Raw genomic sequence first — 21,659 nt, 5'->3', positions numbered from 1 at the left:
ATGGCAGAACCGGTCCGAGGGGGATCGATCCCTGTGGAACACTCCGCGGCTGAGCCATCCTGACGATCGACTTTCGACCGGCATCAGTGTCGTATAACAGCACCCTATTCTGAAAATAGCTTTTGCAGTATCCTGCAGCCAGGTAATCCGGGAACTCTCAATCGGTAGGAGTCAGCAATTGCTGCCCAGCTTAAGTTATTGTTAAACGGCAGTTTTTACATCAAGTGTAATCAATGCGCAGTACCTAATACCTCTTCTGTTTAAACCTTTCCTTGCTATCTTGGCTGTGTATCCGTTGTTACCGTCGAATTGCTTCTGATGGTAGAACGGCCCTTTACGGAAGCCATACTGGTTGCCTGGGGATAAGCTTCACCAGCACACTCCCTGTATAGGCCGACAATCTATTCAGAATGACCCTCTCTAGCAGCTTTCCAGCTGGTGTACGAGGTAAGGGCAATTGGTCTGTATGCCGAAGGATCCCCTGGCTGCTTTGCCAGGCTTCGGTAATAAGGCACCAATTTCTGCCGTTTCCATCGACCCCTGGGAAGCTCTTCGTCCATGCATCTCTGGAGGCAGCTCCTGAACATATCAATGATTGGCAAGAATGGCGTGTTTAAGGCGCCAGTGTTTGGGAATACCATCCGGCTCTGGCGCCTTATTGAGCTTAAGTTTTCTTGCGGCTACGATAGCTCTTTTTCTGTTAGTCACTAGCGGCATTACCACGTCGATCTTTGACTTCTGTGACGGTGTAGCGGGCCAGTCCGATGGTTCATGTGTCGTAAACAGTCCCTCTAATTATACTCGGCTTAACAGCTCTGGGGATCTTTCAGGAGCTGTGCTATTGGTCCTAGACATCACCATCCTGTATGCACTCGTTCCCCATCGGGTGTCATTCTGCCATCCTGCACAGCTGTCTCGAAGCAGGCTCGCTTGCTACATTTAATCTCTTCGTAGTTCAGGCTCTGCTCGCTGTCCGGAATACTCCCTCAGTCTATCGAGTCGCTCTAAGCGTTCTGTTCCCCAGTAGTACGTCGCAACCTTCTTTTAGCTTTAAGACAGGTTTCACTGTCAAGATCTGTGCATCGTGTCAGACCACCAGTACACTGGCGTTGTCGATTTCTGGGGCTGGGTTCTTCCTTGGCATCGCCATCGTCGCAAGCACGTGTAAGTACTTCCGTCAGGTCGTTACCGCTTAGTCCTGTAGTCCTACTCTCCCAGCGCAGCGCCTCCACCAATCAGCTCTTGATTGAACTGGTGACGTGCGCCATCCGGGATCCGTTGGCACCACCTCTTCGTCAGTAGTTCTTCCGGGTATACCACCATAAACGTACTCTCCTGATGGTGGTCGCTAGAAGTATGATGCGCTCGTGGACCATCCATCTCGGTTCTTTCAGTCCTTAATCTCTGCGCTGCAGAAGGTGACATCGATACATGAATCACCGAAGCTCGGTCCTTCTGAATCGTTGGCACTTTCGACCTTTCGTTCAGCAGAACTACGTTCATCATACCGCATAGTGACTTAACAGGATATGACCTCTAGCGTTAGTAAACCGGGAACCCCAGTCCACTGCTCCACGCATTGAAGTCACCTGCTACAACCACTGGTTTAAGGCCATTGTTAGCTTCGCCGCAAGAGTATCAATCTACCCTAGTGTACTGCCTCATGCTCCACCTAGGGAGGACAGTAGCAGCTACAAAAGTAAATACCGCTGTTTACCTTTTGCTATGACGAAACCCTCATCAAGTTAGGCGAAGATATTATCTTCTGATGGGGTAGTCGCCCATGTCCAGATTCCCCACCATACTGACTTCTGTCTGGGCAATCCAGCTGCCGTTGCTCATGTGGATGTGGTATGGGTTTCGAGCAGTGCAAGGCAACACTCAGCTTTTTACACTCGATAACCGACTGTTGCAGCAGCAGCTGGGCCGCCTCGCAGTGGTTCTGCTTAGCTGTGTTACTTGCATGTCTGGACCTTCTAGAGGCCGGACAGGCTCAGTGGCACCCTGGGTGAGATGCCTGTTGTCTGCCCCTGGGTAGGTGACAGATCAGGCATCCGGTTAGTAGCCTGGCAGGTGCGAGCCTGGTGGTTTCTTCGGCTCCGCACCTACGGCACAGCTTTCTACTGCCACGGTCAGGTCCCTTACAGTCATAGGATCTTATGACCGTGGCCAGGCAACCATAGTAGTAGTGCCTCGATTATTGGCTTGTGCTCAATGAGCACACCGGGACCAACCCACCTTCAGTTTTACCTTATCCAGCACCTTCTTTGGCTCCTCAGCCATAGGTGGTACTTTGGAATGAGGCAACCTGCATTCCTGCAAAGTTTCCTTTTGCAGGTAACTGAATCGCGGATTCCTGGATCTCGACTATTAAGCACTGATCCTTCCAGTGCGTCTTTACCAGGGTTCTCCGGGCTTCGGGTTATTTCATCCCATGCCCTTGCACTGGATGTTCAGGATCTGCACAGGGCTCTAACTCTGGACCCTGGTCACCTGCAGGACCTCTTCCGTCAACTTTTTATACTCGGAACTCTTCCGAGTAGCATCCCGCTTCAAGACGAGAATCATTCTGCGCCTTTGCGCTGCCCTTCTTCGGATGCAGTTGACATCCCCCTAGACTAGAGGAGCTTCGGTGCCTCTCATGCAGTTCTTTTTAGGACTTCGGCGTAGCTTTCTTTATCGTCAGCCTTGACAATGATCGCTTCACCTCTATCTCTTCCGCTTCGCCACTCCCACCAGAAGGCGCACCCTTTTCCTCACGGGTCTCTACCTCCTTCTTGGCGGGTGGCTGGATCCTTTCCCTTGGTCGCACTCCTTGCGGGGACCTGCTTGGCGGCTTCTTTTCTCCTTTTTAGGATTCACTACCTTTGGTCCATGGTAGATCTTCCTCCCGGCGGTCCCTCTCTTGGTATCTTCCCTAGTGTGGAGGTGCACCATTTTCCTCCTCGGTCTCCATTCGGACCTTTTCTGCGTGTCCTCGTGCCGAGGCTTTATTAGCTACTTTCAGGTCCGGCCTCTCTGCGTGACCCTACTAAGCTTAGGAGTTGCTCCGCTGTTAGCCATATCAGTTGCTAAGTTCTGCAGTCTTTACTCTCCGCCAACTGCTTCCTTCTGCAAGTGAGCTGAATTTTCTGATTCGGCCTCCTTCGGCAGGCCTTGGCTTCTGGCTAACTGCCACCTTTTCTTTTCTTTCAGTGCAAGAAAGACGGATCTTTGTGTTCCGCCTCCTTACTGGCTTCCCAGCGACGACTCTCCACTTCTGGACTTCGCCTACCGACTGACTAGGATGCGCAGAGGGTTAGTACGGCCCTGTTTTAAGTCCTTCTACTATAATTCACTCGGTTGTCCAGGGAAGGACATGATTACGTCCGAAAACGTCCGTAATCACCTCCATCGTCTGACTCCATCCTCCCGTGGTTAGGTCATCACCGAGTTAATGACTGGTCAGAGTGGGGCCGTCCATCTTAACATCCACCGGCACCTCTTCCGACTCCACCACGTGCCTTCCGCCATCGCCTCCCTCGGCGATCTTTGGGGTGACTGATCATAGGCCACTGACGCCTGGCGAAAGGATTCTCCTTGTCGCCATTCGCCTCACACTCCTTCCCTTCGTCGTTTTTTGGTAATTTTTAATGGAAACTCATGTCTGTGCTGGGTCCTCCTCTGGTGGCGGCTGCTGTCGAATCCTGTTGGTGTAGTCGCCTTCGCGATCCCACATGGTTATCTATACATACCCTTGCGGCAAGCGCAGGGAGGCCATGAGGGTTGACACTTCTCGTGTTCAGGAGCCAGACTCAGCGCCAGTCAGGAAGTGCGAGCATCTGAGCCTACTCCCACTCAGCTACCAGCTGAGCTACACAGGATTGTACCGCGTGCCACAAGGCCTGCCATACGGTTTTAGGGGGACGGAAGACAGCCTGGCCATTAGCCTCCATTCGCCGTTTCCAGGCTCTGGTGTCAACCGGCCTTTACTAAGAGAATAGAATAACCAGACTCACCAGCCCTTGCGTTTTGCCACAATATCTCAATATCTCAAAAAACAAGACTACAATAACATGCAAACCAGGGTATAACCATAATCCAGGTGATCTTTACTGGGGATCAATCCTGATGTGCCAAATGGCACTCCCCTGGCTTGTGCTTTTGAAGCGGTACACAGTCGCCTTTTGATAGAGTCTGCTTACGGGCACTTGTAGAGTTTTTGGGAGGGATTTTAGCAGAGCCCACTGCTAAACTCCCACCACGCCCTCAGGCAGTTTCTCCCTGACCTCGTAGAGACAGCTGGGAGGGTCGCTCAAGCCTTTGGACATGGTCCATGCTGGTCCCCACTGTCCCTTGCTGCCCCAATTTGTGATCAACATGATCTAAACTAGTAGTGACCTTGATTTGATTTCGCAAATGAATATCGAATTTACTGTTTTGATTTGTTTGTTTCTCAACTAGACACGGCAGGTAGTTTGTCCATCGTCATAGGGGCTAAAATCAATGAAAGCAACGTTATTTTGCTAGAACTCCACTGAGTAGTTAAGAACGTTTCGCCTAAGCTTTCACGATTGGGTGCGGATGAATTTGGCAAAAAAAGCCTCTATTTTATTGATATTTCGAGACTATGACGATAAGACGAAAAATGCTCTGCCTTAATCCTCATCTGTGATAAAACGTGCGGTGCAGCTTCCAATCGGGCTGGTACGCAAAGTTGACGTAGGACTCACGTAGCTATACGAAATGGATGGTATTTGCCATAATAATTTCTGTGTCTCTGAGCAACCATGCTCGGAGGGTCAATTTCGAATCAAAGCAAGGCGAAGTTAGTTGTCTCTAGTTGGATGGACTCCTTGAGCTCTCTAACTATGGAATTTAATATGACTCATCGGTCCGTATCGCTGCTGATGCTTACACTCTGACTGGCTTTCATGTGGAGTGATATCACAATCCTAGAAGACACCATCCTCAAAAAATGTCCGAAATTGAATGGAGAAATAAGCAGTGATCAGAAGTGGTATGAAACCAAACGCAATAATATATTTATTTGCAACGCAATGGGAATCGTGTAGGGTAAAAACGTGTCCTAACGTTGTGGTATGTCCTAATGTTGCAGTAGTGTTGAAATAGGGTCCATTCTGGATATACGAATCAAAAATAATTGTGTGTATCCGCTAAAACTTCTTCTGGAATTAACCACTAGAACACTTTTGTTTGACAAAATCCTGTTCAAAATGGATGAAAATCAACATTTCTGATTAACAAATTGCGTCCTTGAATGAGCCTATTTCTAGTGGTGCAATTTATCAACAATGCCTGGTGGAGTGTGATTCTTTTTGTTTTGTATTTTTCTCTGCTCCTTCTTTTGGCCTTCTAAGTGACGGTGCCTTTCAGTCAGAACAACAAAGCAGGAGTAGCTTAGCAAACCTCGATTTGCCAACAGCCAAAGCGGGCCAATAAAGCCGATGCATCATTCGGGCACAAATTTCCTGTCATTGTTCTTTCAAGTGATAGTATTCACCCATGCCATTTATATAGGTTGTTGTCGTATCATTCACACACAGCAGCAAGTGAACTGAATAGACTGTCAGTGCGGGCTGTGTGCAAATGAGAAGTAGAGTATCAGGTACTTAACGGGGGATAAATAAGCTACGCCATCTTTGGTCACATCTTTTCTAAGTCACCAATACGAGTGCATTCGCGAATGCAACACAAACAACAATTATTGCGAGAAGATTGAAAATTCGAAACCGGGTTCCGACGGTCGACTGTCGGAAAGCTGTTCCGCAAACGTCAAATCACTTCAAGTTACACGGGTAAAAATTTTTGGTTTATTTTTTGGTAGAATGTTGATTATTGAAATCAACGAGAATATGCAACTTTAAACGAGTGTTACATGCCGTCTATATTTTTTAAACAAGTTTTAGGGTACTCTTAAAGGTATTTTATCATATATTTATGTTATTTTGAAACATTTTAGATTCCTCGAATCTTTCTTGATATCAAGAAATATCAACACTTTTTCTGTACAGTGCATGCCATTTTGAAGTTTCCGACACTCAGTCTGTTTCTTCTTCTTGCTCCGCAAAAATTAGGAATTTTTCTCTTTTCTCGCAATACGAGGTGAAATATGGATAAAAACGAACAAAGGCATAAATAGTACCTTGTGCAAAAGTAAGTGCATTCTGAAGAAATGATGCCAACAAGCTTGAATATTCTAAAGTTTAAAGCCAGGAATCGAGTTTAAAATAGTTTAATTCTATAGTTTGTTTCTTTTTTCTATGTAAATCATGATTGTATCATTGCGTTGTGGCATTATTGAGTGGTATGGGCGTTTTGGCATAATATTCTCCCTGTAAAACGAAAACATTAAAAATTCAAAAGTTGGTACATACCATTGTAAACTCAAATCAGTATTGGGATATTATGACACTGGGGGATGCCAAATTTATCCCCAAAAGAAACGAACAGGCAAACGGCTGTCAAAATCCATAGTGAAAAATTGGATGTCGGTGCCCTGGTCGGCCATGAGCGAATATCCCTAGGACATCCGTTTGAATATCTGGAATTATCAAGGGCTGTGTACTACATGTATGCTCTGACAGAACGAGTATCTCTAGTGATACAGAAGATGTACCCAATATTCGAATTGTTTACTTTATCTTTGATTGTTGCTACATAAACATTTTCAGTTTTCACTGCTAGGAAGTGAGTGTGAAGAGGGAATGGTATCAATATCCAACAAATTTCAGTCACTGAGATTGAGAATTGCACCACTGATTATGATAGTTAAGGTCCCATTGTTGTGGTATCGCTCTCCTCCATAAGAAATGCAGGCAATACTGTAAATAATAGGACTGACCTTCAAAAATATCGTAACGATAGGCAACTGCGTCCTATTATTGCAGTAGTTTTTTATTGTGTTAAAACAAAACAACATACGTTTAGCACAATTTATGTTATACTTACAAAACTAGAGTTAATAAGCATGCTATTCGACTACTGTAATGTAATGTGACCATACGTCCCAAGTGTTTTCACTATTTGTCCTGCGCTGAAAAGCGTCTCGTGAAACATCCGCATTCAGCTTATTTCTAGATAATATCCCGCGAAATACAGAAAAAATAGAATACATTTTAGTCATTGCTTAGTATTTTAAAAGAAATTATTAGATTTTTCAAATTTATAATTTTGACTAATACTAAGTTTTATAAGATAATCATATGGATCATAGAAATCAAGAATAAAATGTTCTGTGACTCAGACTACATTATTTCTATTGTATGTTTTACCATAATCTTTGTGGAGCAGATTTTGCCTCTATGTATTTCCCAATGCGTAATTGCTTGTATTTCGACACGAAACATCCAAAATATCACCCATTTAAATGTTATGCGGAGAAAATCTTGTGGAAAATCTACTCCAGTTAGAAGATAACCTTACTGTGTTGATATTGATATCGATAACAGTGTTGGGAAAACTCAAATTCTTAGATCTCATCCAAAGTTCAAGTCAAGCGCGAGTCAAACACCACCCGATCTATTTCCTTATGGATCCTGTACACCTCTGGTGGTGCAAAGGGCCGACTTGAAAGATCTCCATCCTGAGCGTTGCTCCGGCCATCGCTCTGTTGCCAGGTTAGATTTTGGTCGACTTTTATTTCTTTATTGAGGCTTCGCCGCCATGAGCCTCTGGGTCTGCTCTCTGCTGGTGACAAAGTCCTGCTGGGTTCCAGTCTAATGCTTGTTTACAGATTTCGTTTCCGCCCCTACGTAGAGGTGTGTGACCGACCCAGCCCCACTTCCGATCCTGAATTTCTGTTGTTATCGGTCCTCTGGTGACAACGACGATGGAGCTCGTTGTTTGAGATCCAGCAGGAGGCCACCAGGCCTGAATTATAACCTGAAGGCATCTGTTAACACGTACGTCCTCAACCCCCATTTTACGACAAAACTCAAAATTCAAAAACCATGCAGCTCAGCCAATTTCTAACGGATTTTCGCAATCTCCTGAATCGATCACAAAATTCCTATAGTTTTAGGAACTGAGGTCAATTTTTGCAATGGCCATGGTTCCGAGATATTCCGGGAGTACTTAGGGTTACCCTCCCGGAAAAATGGTCACTGGCAGATCGGCTTCGAAATCCATCGTGCGACATGTCAAACTTCATGATTTTGCAAAACAAGTACACTGGAGTATACTTCGGCGACTGATCGAATTGGCCACCCTCCGGGTGCTTCCAGGGCCTGGTTCCCTTGGGGAAGTGGCCAATATCCGTTCAATCTTGGAACCCATGTTGCGGTATGTCAAACTTCATGATTTTGCAGAACAAGTACACTGGAGTACATTTCGGCAATTTTCGATCGATTTGGCCACCCTCCGGGTACTTCCAGGGCCTGGTGCCCTTTGGGAAGCGTAATAATTTTCGTTCAATCTTGGAATCCATCTTGCGACATGTCAAACTTCATGATTTTGCAAAACAAGTACGATGGAGTAAATTTCGGCGATTTTCGAGGGAATTGGCCACCCTCCATGTACTTCCAGGGCCTGGTTCCCTTGGGGAAGCGGCCAATATTCGTCCAATCTTGGAACCCATCTTGCGGCATGTCAAACTTCGTGATTTTGCAAAACAAGTAAACTGGAATCCATTTCGGTAGTTTTAGATCGGATTGGCCACCTTCCGGGTACTTCCATTCGCTGATTGATATTTTACCGGTGGTGGCCTGATAGATCATTTGCAGCCAGTGGCGGTATCACGCCTTTGGTGATTGGCGGCGGCGTGGTCTGGCGGAACCAGTTTCAAGCGCCAAAATTTCTTCAGAAGTATCTCCAGAATTCTTCCAGAAGTTCCTTTACGAGTTTTTCAAAAGATCGTCAAGAAATTCCTCTGATATTCCTCCAGATATTTCTCCATAAGTGCCTTCTGCAGAATTCTTCCAGATACTCCTCCCGGATTTCTGTCTGAAGTTCCTTTAGGAAGCTTTTCCAAGAATTCTCCAGGAATTCACGGAAGTTCTTCCAGGAATTCCTACGAAATTCTCTCCAGGAATTCCTACGGAAGTTCCTCCAGGAATTCCTACGCAGGTTCCTCCAGGAATTCCTACGGAGGTTCCTCCAGGAATTCCTACGGAGGTTCCTCCAGGAACGGAAGTTCCTACGGAAGTTCCTCCAGAATCTCCCACGGAAGTTCCTCCAGGAATTCCTACGAAGTTCCTCCAGGAATTCCTACGGAAGTTCCTACAGGAATTCCCACGGAAGTTCCTCCAGGAATCTTCCTACGGAAGTTCCTCCAGGAATTCCTACGGAAGTTCCTCCAGGAATTCCTTTACGGAAGTTCCTCCAGGAATTCCTTTGAAGTTCCTCCAGGAATTCACGGAAGTTCCTCCAGGAATTCCTACGAAGTTCCTCCAGGAATTCCTGGAAGTTCCTCCAGGAATTCCTACGAAGTTCCTCCAGAATTCCTCTGGAAGCTTCTCCAGGAACTCCTCCAGGAATTCCTCCGAAGTTCCTCCAGGAATTCCCTGAAGTTCCTCCAGGAATTCCTCCTGCAACCTCAAGGAATTCTTTCCCTAGTTCCTCCGAAGTTCTCCAGGAATTCCTCCGGAATTTCCTCCAGGAATTCCTCCGAATTTCCTCCAGGAATTCCTCCGAATTTCCTCCAGGAATTCCTCCGAATTTCTCCAGGAATCTCTCCGAATTTCCTCCAGGAATTGCTCCTGAATTTCTCCAGGAATTCCTCCTGAATTCTCTCCAAGAATTCCTCCGAATTTCTCCAAGAATTCCTCCTGGAATTTCCTCCAAGAATTTCCTCCGAATTTCCTCCTGAATTCCTCCGAATTTCCTCCTGAATTCCTCCGAATTTCCTCCAGGAATTCCTCCGAATTTCCTCCAGGAATTTATCCAGAATTTCTCCAGGAATTCCTCCAGAATTTCCTCCAGGAATTCTCCGAATTTCCTCCAGGAATTCCTCCTGAAGTTCCTCCAGAATTCCTCCGGAAGTTCTTTCAGAAATTCATCCAGAAGTTCTTTAAGCAACTCCTTCTAGTTCCTCCAGGAATTCCTCCCGAAGTTCCTCCAAGAAGTTCCTCCAGTTATTCCTCCGAGTTTCTCCAGGAATTCCTCTGGAAGTTCCTCCAGCAATTCCTCTAGAAGTTCCTACATTTATTCCTCCGGAAGATCCCCCAATACTTCCACTGAAGCTTTCTAGTAATTCCTCTGAAATTCCTTCAGTAATTCCTCCTGAAATTCAGCACTGGAAGTTCCTTCAGGAATTCCTGCTGAAGTTCCTCCGAATTCTTCCGGACGTTCCTTCAGGATTTATCCAATATGCTCCACCAGGAATTCTGAATTTCCTCCCAGGAATTCATCCGGAAAATCCTCCAGAAATTTGGTGGTCAATTCCAGTTTCCAGAGGAACTTCCGAGCAATTCCTGGAGGAACTTCTGAAGAATTCATGGAGAAACCTTCGGAGGAATTCCTGGAGAAACTACTGAGGAATTTCGGAGGAACTCTCCGGAGGAACTCCTGAGTGAACTTCCCGATGAATTCCTAGAAGAGCTTCCGGAGGAATTCCTGAAGGAACTTCCAGACGAAATCCAAGAGGAGTTTCTGGAGTAACTTCCCAGAGGCACCTACGGAGGAATGTCCAAAGGAATTTCTTGACGATCTTTGAAAAACTAGTGGAACTTCAAGAATTTCGATGAATTTCTGAAGAAATTTTGGCGCTTGAACTGGTTTACGCCGATCCACTCCACCGCTGATCACTAACGGCGTGACGCCGCCGCCGCTGCCTGAAAATGATCTATCACGCCACCGCCGGTAAAATATCAATTAGCGCACAGGTCTACCTGGAAGTCTACCTGGAAGGTGGCCAATTCGATCGAAAATCACCGAAATGGACTTCAGTATACTTGTTTTGCAAAATCATGTAGATTGACATGTCGCAAGATGGGTTCCAAGATTGAACGGATATTGGCCACTTCCCCATGGAACCAGGCTCCGGAAGCACCTGGAGGTGGACAATTGATCGAATGTCGCCGAAATGTACCCAGTGTACTTGTTTTGCAAAAATCATGAAGTTTGATATGTCGCAAAATGGGTTCCAAGATTGGACGGATATTGGCCACTTTCGCAAGGGAACCAGGCCCTGAAGCACTCGGAGGGTGCCAATTCGATCGAAAGTCGCCGAAATGTACTTCAGTGTGCTTGTTTTGCAAAATCATGAAGTTTGATATGTCGCAAGATGGGTTCCAAGATTGAACTGATATTGGCCACTTCCCCAAGGAACCAGGCCCTGAAGTAGCCGGAGGGTGGCCAATTCGATCGAATGTCGCCGAAATGTACTCCAGTGTCCTTGTTTTGCAAAATCATGAAGTTTGATATGTCACAAGATGGGTTCCAAGATTGATTTGATATTGGCCACTTCCTCAAGGGAACCAGGGTTCTGGAAGCACCCGGAGGGTGGCCAATTCTGATCGAAAGTCGCTGGAAATGTAATCCAGTGTGCTTGTTTTGCAAAATCATGAAGTTTGACATGTCGCAAGATGGGTTCCATTATTGAACGGATATTTGCCACTTCCGCAAGGGAACCAGGCCCTGGAAGCACCTGGAGAGTGGCCAATTCGATCAAAGTCGCCGAAATGTACCCAGTGTACTTGTTTTGGTAAAATCATGAAGTTTGATATGTCGCAAGATGGGTTCCAATATTGACAGATATTGACCACTTCCCTCAAGGGAACCAGGTTCTGGAAGCACCCGGTGGGTGGCCAATTCGATCAAAAGTCGTTGAAATGTACTCCAGTGTACTTGTTTTGCAAAATCATGAAGTTTGACATGTCGCACGATGGATTTCGAAGTCGATCTGCCAGTGACCATTTTTTCCGGGAGGGAGGTAACCCCAGTACTCCCTGAATATCTCCGAACCATGGCCATAGTAAAAAATTGACTTCGGTTCCTAAAACTATAGGAATTTTGTGATCGATTCCAGAAGATTGCTTGAAAATCCGTTAGAAATTGGCTGAGCAGCGTGGTTTTGAATTTTGAGTTTTGTCATAAAATGGGGGTTGGGGACGTACGTGTTAAGCTAAGGAAGCAGTACAGAAGGAGTTGGAACAGACGCCATTCAGTAGGGACGGATTCTTTTCAAGTTGGCACGCAACGCTACGATCTGCTGAACGATCCGGCTGAAAAACCTTTGTGCAAATGTTTCCAATTTGAGTGAAGCCAGTCGATTGAATAAAGTTCTTTGCGAGGTCCAAGGATTTCCAAGTTGGCAAAATTGCAAGCTAAATGGCGACTACACTTCTTCTGATGAAGAATCGTTAGAGCATTATTTGATACGCACTTTCCTGGATGTGTCGATATAACATTCTCGGATGATCCTGATGTCTTTCATGTAGCTATGGGTCTTGGGCTCAAGCACGTAGAATCATAACTACTGAATCGATTCAATGGGCACCAGTTTTGCTCCCTCACAAATCTCCAGGGAGGATGGATTTTATCCCGTTCTACTTCAGAGAGGTTTTGAACATATCAAACATGTTTTGAAAAAGCTTTTAGTATGCAGTTTTGCTACTGGGTATATTCCCATATCCTTTTTTTTTTTTTTTTTCTTCCTAAACAATGGAGGGGGAATCTGCTCAACAGACATCCTGGGTTGACCAGAAGTGCTGTTAGGGCCACCCAATGAGGGAGGCAGGGCTGCATCCCTGACCAGCTAAACCGTTTCCATTGCCGCTGCTTCCATCGTCCCTTCGGTACAACCAGAAAGTAATGCTTCAAAGGGGGCCAGTGCATGACGCACCTCGAGGTTAGCTGCGTGTCCTTGCAGCATCGAACATCGTGACTCGCTTTTTAGAAGAACACCACACTTATTTTTTTACCGGGATCTCAGCAAATGTTAAACTTTACCGAGAATCGCACAGCCGTGCCCCAGCAAACATGATTTTTGCCGAGATTTCTGTCAAAATAGCTGATAATCAGCAAATAATTTGCCGAAAATCAGCTAACAAACGCCATTTTTGCCGGGATATCAGTTATTTATTTTGCTGGCGCACGGCTGTGCGGATTTTTGCCGAGCTGCAGAAATTAAAACTGAGTGTGCATGGTATCGTGCCAGCGCATTGCCGGATTTCCAGGTGGCCTTACCACGCCCTATGTCCTCGGAAGGTGGGCAGGGTCGACTTCGCGCCTGCTTCCTCTGCACGACTGGTATCAAGAATGATGATGCCGCGTGCACCCTAAATTGACCTTTCTGCGATAGGGCCTATTCGCCAACACACAGAGGGAATTGCCGACGCGATGCCTACGCCTGTCCCAGCCTTGACGAGGACCCCTTTCCGTCCTCGGGCTCGGAACCTGCCTGGTTGACTGACGCCGCGAAAGCGACGATACCATGTTGTTCTTCGCGCGGCCACTTGTTCGATAAAAGGATCGAGTTCGACCACAGAGCATGACCACCGGTATGACCCATGAAGCTGACTCCGATCCCTTGACCACCTCTTATTTGCGCCTGAACTAGCCATCCTTGAGTCCACGCGCCACCTTCTGTGTAGCTCCGAGACGATTTAAGGATAGCCGATAAAACGGCGTTCCAGCCAACTTCGTCTTTACACATCCTCCGAACTAGGTTGTCCGGGTAGTGTCCAGACCACATGTGGCAAGCATGTGGTCACGCATTGCGCGAAAACGTGAGCACATCGAACAACACGTGTTCCGCCGTTTCCTCTAAACCTGCGCACACCAAACACTCGGGCAAAGCCGAGCAAGCCAGCTGCTTTATTTGCACTTTGATTTTGCAGCACGCTTAAACGTTGGCACATCGAGCCCCCATGGGTGCTTGCTGTTCACAGCTTTGCTGGAACAAATCAAACAATTGGGAGGGTTCGTGCAGCATTGTGCCTTATGTCCCTCCAATCCGCAGCGTCGGCAGAGATTGTTTCTGTCAGGGCCTTTGCAGTCCCATTGCTTGTGCCCCGGTTCCAGGCACTTGAAGCAAACCTCGGGTTGCTCGTATATGCGCACAGGGCATACCGACCATCCCACCTTTTGACGCTCCCTAACTTGACTACCTTGAGGCGTCCGCCGCAGATAGCCGAACCAATGCTACCTGCGTCCCTGCCGGACCTTTCCGTAGCCGAACGGCTGCGGTGGGCGTCTCCACTTCACACTGTCGCCGCAGTGCCGTGACGAGCTCTTCGACTTCAGTGATCTCGTCCAGGTCTTTAACCCTTAGATTCACCTCCGTCGTGGAAAGTGTGTCCTCACCTTGACCGTCTCGCCTAGGACCTCCTCCGCCAACTTCTTGTAGGCGGCGCCATTTTGCGAGACGCCCCGCTTCAGCTCGAGTATCATCTCGCCCATCCGGGTACGTCTTATTCGACGTACGTCGGCGCTGCCGAGTTCACCGAGCTTGACGTCACCTCATCGCCTTCAAAACATCCGAGTACTTAGCCCTCGTCCGCTGTGATGACTAGGGCATCGCCCTGGAGCGATTGGCGCCTACCCTAGACTGCTTGCTACCCTCATTCGCCTGGGCCTTCTTTTCGGCCCTTGACGTCTTCGGTTTCTCTTGTTCTTGACCAGGGTCCAGGAGGCGTCATTCCCCTATTTCTGGTCTGGTGCGGCTGAGAACTTTCAGCCTGCCGTAACCCCTTACCACTGTCTTGTTTGAGTGGACGGACCTTTACAGGTCCTTCCTCCCTGGTTTTGGAGGTACCTGACCGGGGTTCAGCTTCCCAGCCCCACTCACTCCTTGTTCGGGGTAGTAACCTCCGCGTTTTGGAGCGGCCCCCAGGGAGCTCATCCTGGAGACTGTCTCCTGTTTTTGTGTCTGCTCCGTTGGAGTAGTCACCCCTGACGTACCTGCAAATACTTGAGCCTCAGTCTGCAGACTTTGGCACCACTGTCTTAGCTGGCACGCCTTCGGTCGACTCGACCTTGCCTGAGTCCGCGAATCCTTGGGCCTCAGTCTGGGTAGACCTCGACTCCACCGATTTCACGGGTTTACACTTGGCCGTCCCGACCGCCCTCCAGCTTGGCGTCCAGCATCGACTTTCGAAGTTTCTGCAAGCTCCTCTTGAGGTCCTTGCTGATATTATGCTTCGATGACGCAAAGTCGATGATGGCGTCCAGCTGTTCCGTCGCCACCTCGAAGGCCGAAAGCCCATCGCGTTTGTGGTTCATCGCCTTCATAAGCCATGGGCCGTCAATAACCCCTTCCGGCGTTTTTATAGCCGAGAGGAAGGTTAAGTGACCCACGCTGGCGCTGCGCACTGAGCTGTCGACTATTGCTCTGGCCTCCTAGGCGGAGACCTGAACAACCCACCTCTTGCGAAGGGGTTGTCGCCTACACTACTACCACTAATTGAAGAATTGACTTGGTTTTCCATTTTGGTCCCACGAGTTGCTCGGGAAAGAGGTCCACCACGCCAGAGCCCAGCATAACGCGGTAAGGGACAATTACTGTGGAGGGTGCCCAGGTACCCCACAGGCTCCGTTAAAGGCCTAGCTTATTATTTCACCCCTGGCCATGCATCCCTCGACACGGGTCGCTTGACGCCTTGGGATTAGGGGTTAGGACGATGGTCCCGGTATAACTCGCAGTGGCTATGGGGAGGGGTCGTCAAGCCCTTGGACAAAGTCCCTGCTGCCCCGATATAACGATATAACATTCTCGGATGATCCTGATGTCTTTTCATGTAGCTAAGGGTCTTGGGCTCAAGCACGTAGAATCATAACTACTGAATCGATTCAATGGGCACTTAACAGTTTTGTTCTACAAATCTCCAGGGAGTATGGATTTATCCTGTTCTACTTCAGAGAGGTTTTGATTATATCAAACATGTTTTGAAAAAGCTTTAGTATGCAGTTTTGCTACTGGGTATATTCCTATATCCTGGCGGGATGTCACTTTAAAGTTTATCCCAAAAGGAGGACGTGCTTCGTATGAAGAAGCAAAGAGTTTTAGACCCATCAGTCTGACCTCATTTCTTCTGAAATGCTTAGAACGTATTATCGATCATCATATTCGTGATGACTGTTTGGCAAACATGCCTCTTCAGGTTAATCATCATGCTTACCAATCTGGAAAGTCCACTGTGACTATTCTACACAAGGTTGTGTACGATATCGAGAAAGCATCTGCTCAAAAGCAATCGTGCTTGGGTGCTTTCTTAGATATTGAAGGTGCTTTTGACAACGTGTCTTTCGATGCAATATTGGAAGCCGCACGTTGTCATGGGCTACCTAATATTATTACCAAAATGGATTCACCAGTTCAGTCTGTGCGTGACCTCTGGTCGAAGACGGTGATTATGGCTTTCAAAATAAATTTGTTAAAAAAAGCTATCCAAATGGACAGTTTCATGTTTCAAACATTTATTTTTACTTCCTTAAATCACTTAGACGTAAGTTATGTAAGTTTTTTATTTTACTCTTCGTTTTCTTATAATCAACAATTTAAAACTTTCGTTCCATCTATAGGGTCACTCACTACACGGCTACATTTTATAGTGTCGCTAATTATCGTTAATTTGCATACGTTTTCCTCAGTTTTCGTATCATACTATCTTATTCGTTTCGAATTCTTATCGCTACCATATCTAGATCTAGGACGATCTTATTCCATATTCCAACTTTGACTGACACTTGTTCTGCTATTCTGGTTTCCTTATTCGCTTTCTAGACTCTATTCTGGAAAATGTTTATTCATGGTTGTTGTGTTTATATTTTCTAGTCGAAAAGCGCTACACTTTGTCTAGTACCGACCGACATGAGTGGAAAGTTATAAATGGTACAAATCTATGACCAGCAACTAAGAGACTAACCATAATTGACGCTGTGGAACTGAAGATCTAACAGGCATTTATTTCAACGCCGTCGATAATTCACTATCTAGTTTACAGCTTATTTTGAATCCTCAAAAGGTGAGCTGAAGCTCACATCCAAAGAAAACGTGTGTGTCGTTTGCGGAAATGTTGTTAGAGAAATTCAAAGTTAACCAGTTTCACATATGTATTAACATTTTGTAAGTCCCAGGTTTGCGCCACCATTGGATTTTTAAAGCTCGATGACTATGAACTTTACCGAACAGAAATCGCCATCTCCGGATTGGCAATCCCACTCATTTACTCGCAAGGCAAACTAGGTAACTGGTTTACTTTGAATTTACATTTCTTTAATCATCACATTTATCTTTGGAAAAAATAGGACAAACATTAGGTTTGTAGTTTATATTCTATTCTGTAAACTAAGATATGTTAAAATAAAAATATGTTTGTGTCACTTAATCATGTTAAAACAATGTCCAATGTGAAGAGTAAAACCTTCGTAAAAAAAACATTAAAATAGAACAATTTTGGTAAATTATATTATTTCTATTTGTAAACTGTTTTGCTAGATATGACATCTGTAAATAAACATGTTTTGTAAAGCGATATACAATTCAAAAAAAAAATACCTAGTCGAAAACGGAAATAGCAGTACGCGACAAAAGGAACATCGAAGTTGAGCGACAGTTGTTTAATAAGGCATGCGATCCCAATTGTTCCAAAAGTCGGGATAGGAGAAAATGTAAAAGCTATCAACTTAAAAGTAGTTCACATTATTGATTCTAAAGATTGCGGTTCCCTAGCTTTGTTTTGCGTTTCTTGCATAATTTGTTTGTACACCACCGAGCATTTGGTGGAGATCCGACAGTGCGATTCTTCGGGACTTCTAGGACGACAACGATGACGACTGTAAGCTGGAGAGCAGATCACGAGATCATTTCACAATGCTCTTCTCCAGCTCCTCGATCTCCTTCAAAATTTCCGGCTTCCGCTTGGCCTTATCGATCTGGTCCTTATCAGGCCGGGGGCCCCCATCGTTCGATTGTAATCGCTCCTCGATGATTTCGATTTCACGAATTTTCTTACGCAGTTTGCGTAGCTTTTTGCTGAGATCAGTCTGTAGAGCATCGGCGGCATGACTATTTGTTAGCTGCAGGCCATTTAAAGCCGTGGCCACATCTTCAATGTGCTGTTGTTGAGGTTTGGTGTTTTTATGATCCTGAAATGAGGTAATGGTATCGGAGACACGACTTAGAAATCTGTGCATCTAATAAAATATAAGCAAACCCAGCGATCATTAGTCAGATTATAAGTAATTTAAAAAAGTCAGTCAGTCAGCGTTTTTTATTTAAAGCCAAAAAACTGACATGCAAACTGACTATACTGAATTTATTTTTTTTTCACAGGTGATAAGTTTCGCTTAAATCAAAACCGAATGAATACCGAAAATCGATTTTTTTTGGTGTGCCCGTTTTCCAAACCGCGTAAATCTCAGAATCCGCGTAAAAATTGACCCCAGTATAATACTATAACGTCTCAGATTCTAACACTTCCAAACTACTCGTAGCACTTATGCGAATTCGTAGAGAATCTCATCTAGAGATCTCTGCATTATCATAATTAGCATCCCTACTTTTTGAGCATTCATAAGAACCTAGCAGACGCAGACCGTTGGGGTACACTTTGCATTATTGGTTTTAGAGAACTGATTACTCTCATATACTGGCCCAGCTTTATACATCCTCACGGAATTCTCACACAATTATTAATATAGAAGACGCTCACCCACAAATTAATGAACAATGATGAAGCTAGTACATACCTTTAGCGGTTTCTGTTGCTGGCGTGCTTGTTTCTGATCTTCCTTTGTTTCTGCTCCAACAGCACATCCGGTAGTTCGATGGCTTTTTTTCTTCGGCTTGGTAGGTTTGGCGGTCCGTTGCTGAGGATGGTTGATTTTGCTGTCGCCATTCAAGATAAGCAATCCCGGTACGGGATTCTGCGGTGGTCTTCGGTTCGCTTCCGCCTCTCGTTGCGCTCGGATGCGTTGTTCCTTCTCACGTTTCTCCTTGACTTTTGGGCTATCTCCGGGGACATTCCTGGTGGCAGCGAAGGTTTTTGGGCAAACAATTTCCCTTTGCTTTCGTATAGCGGAACTTCCTCCTGGGGACGTAACTGTCACGGACCTGTCTGGCTTGCGCCAAGTTCCATCCGGCTGCTGCGTTGACGGGATAAACTTCCTGCGAATACCAAATTCAAGAAACTCTTCTCGAGTGCAAACTTCAAATTTACTCACCTTGGCTGTCGGTAGCGTATGTGGTCATTGTCTGCGCGGATATCTACCACACATTTACCCAGTGAGATAATCTGAAAATCAACAAAAATTTAAGAATATTTTCAACCGTGATGAAAAAAAAAACAAACTTTGGCTTCTCGGATTGCAAAAACAAAACCGGACTTGAACACCGCAGAGTGCGCTGTTGATGAAACGGAATCGCCAACGTACTGAAACTTAGCGCACGAATATTTTAGATATAAGTTTTCCACTAAAACTCACAATTTTCCCGCAAAGGAAAAACCTATTTTTTGCTATGCACTTTTTTCCGTCCCTTCAACACGCAAACGAATGACGAACGACGACAACGAACACAACACGATGAAGAACAAACAAGGAAAAAGGGGAAAAAATGATCAGAAATAGAAAAAGACTATAGACGTCCACGGAAATTTGAGATTACACATTTTATGTTTTAAAATCACTCACCTTTAGGGTGAAATCAGGAGTGATTCAGTTTCATTCTAAATTTTCGACCACTATTCTAGTTTGAATCTGGAGCAAAATAGAACAAACTCGCTGGTTTCTCCAGCAGTGTTCTATTCATGTTTTTCAAAATTTCAATTAATTGAAATCATTATGTTACTGCCAAGAAAGGCGCCGGAATGGTAAAGTGGATTGATCCGTAGATAAAATGACGCATCCATACACCAAAACAATTGAAAATATTTTAATCTCGTGATTCAATCGAGGTTCAAATCTGCAGAAAATAGAACGGAGCGTTATACCAGTTTTTTTTTTGACAGTTGATCGGTATAACAATTGAATCTAGAACCGCTGCTGGAATCATTAATCTTTCAGATTCATATTCAAACTGACAGCCCCTAACGATTTGAATCACTGCTGATTTTACTGATTATTTGACTAAAGGTTGGTATCGTGTTCAAAAGAAATTTCTTTTCTATCTCAATCACATGTTAATTTCCGTTCACTGAATCGGAAAAGTAAAGAATCGAAACAAAATTCTATATTCTATAATATTTGATTTTTCAAATGCCTCGTAGAAAATTTGAGCTGGAATCGACCGATTTCGACGGGTACAAAAGGCCGATTGTTGCAACCTACGCTTATGAGAATTTAACACAGGCGTGGGTCAATTAATCACCCTATTCAATATCATTCCGACGAAATAGCTTGTTAAATAGAGGAATTTCGTGCACACCAATTTAAAACAATGACGAATCAACTGATTTGATCGGTATTATAAATTGAGTAGAAAACCGAATTATAGCTGCTATCGAAATTGGATTTACCTCACAATCCATACGTTAAACCTAATTTCGAAGTGGTGCGCTGTATAGCACATCACCAAATGAAAACAGCGCACACCACTTCCGAAGTTAGGTTTAACTTATGGATTGTGAGAAAATCCAACTTTGTTATGGCTATAACTCGGCTTTGCACTGAATTGATATTTTCAATCCAGTTGAAACCGAATTGGGGATAGCGAAGTTGCTGGATTTTTCTCACAATTCGTACGTTAAACCTAACTTCGAAGTGGTGCGTTGTTTTCATATCGCGAAGCGCTATTCGGGACTACCGACTAAATGCAGTGATTGATCGGCTGATGCCTGTGTTAAATTCTATAAGCGACGATGCAACAATCGGCCGATTCGCACACGATTTAGTCGGGTCAATTTTCTATGGGTGTTCCTTGTAAACGTAAATGTTAGTGTTAGGTCTCCTGTCATATGAGCTTTCTATAAAATAGACGAATCCAAGTAAAATAAGAAGAAGACACACGACGGTGTTAACTTTGACAGATCCTACAGCTCAGCATAGGAGATCATTTAATGATTATAATAATTTTAGATAAATGTATTAAAATTCTGATTGATGTACGGTACGGAAAAGTTCTGAATTACATATCTGAAAGATTATCTCAATTATTTGAATATTTTCCAAAAATGTATCTATCATACAGTTCGGAACTTTTTCCGTATCATACATCAATCAGATTTTAATTACATTTTGTCTAGAATTTATTATAAGCATTTTAGAACGGTTAATCTCGGGGTTCAATTTGCCAACCTCATATTATGCCACTCGATACCCTTTCGGAATTTCATTCGTAACCCTTTTGATATTCCATTCCAAACCTTTTCGCTATTTCATCTGCTTCATCAGTCAATCAGAATCCTCTTGAGATTTTATTCGAAATTCTTGTGGGACTCCATTCTTCTTTCCTGCCTTCATCCTTCCCTATAGCACACTATGGAATTTCGAAATGATTCCAAATGAAATCCCGCGATTATTTCGAATGAAATCGGAAAGATTCTGAGTGAGGTCTTGAATTGATTCCACTCGGAATTCTTTCCGGGCTCGGCTCAATTTTGACGTAGGACTTACGTCTCTCTTTACTATACCGGTGTCATTTCAAAATATTCAAATCGACCGCGTTACGCTGTGTTGAAAGATTTTAAACGTTAATAGCGTTCGTCTCAGTGGAGGAATTTCTGCGGTAAGCCCTTAATCGACAGATTTTAAGTATGCCTTCATGTCCATGCTTGATA

The 21,659-nt window shown here is 44.9% G+C and overlaps 1 pseudogene; it reads right to left on the bottom strand.

The window, feature by feature from the left end:
- Positions 1–17,250: 17,250 nt before the first annotated feature.
- LOC134209048 (partner of Y14 and mago-like) lies at positions 17,251–19,135 on the bottom strand (annotated as a pseudogene).
- Between the last annotated feature and the right edge of the window lie 2,524 nt (positions 19,136–21,659).

The sequence above is a fragment of the Armigeres subalbatus genome, chromosome 2, assembly GCF_024139115.2.
Source record: "Armigeres subalbatus isolate Guangzhou_Male chromosome 2, GZ_Asu_2, whole genome shotgun sequence".
NCBI lineage: Eukaryota > Metazoa > Arthropoda > Insecta > Diptera > Culicidae > Armigeres > Armigeres subalbatus.
This window is presented reverse-complemented; position numbering and strand designations above follow the sequence as displayed.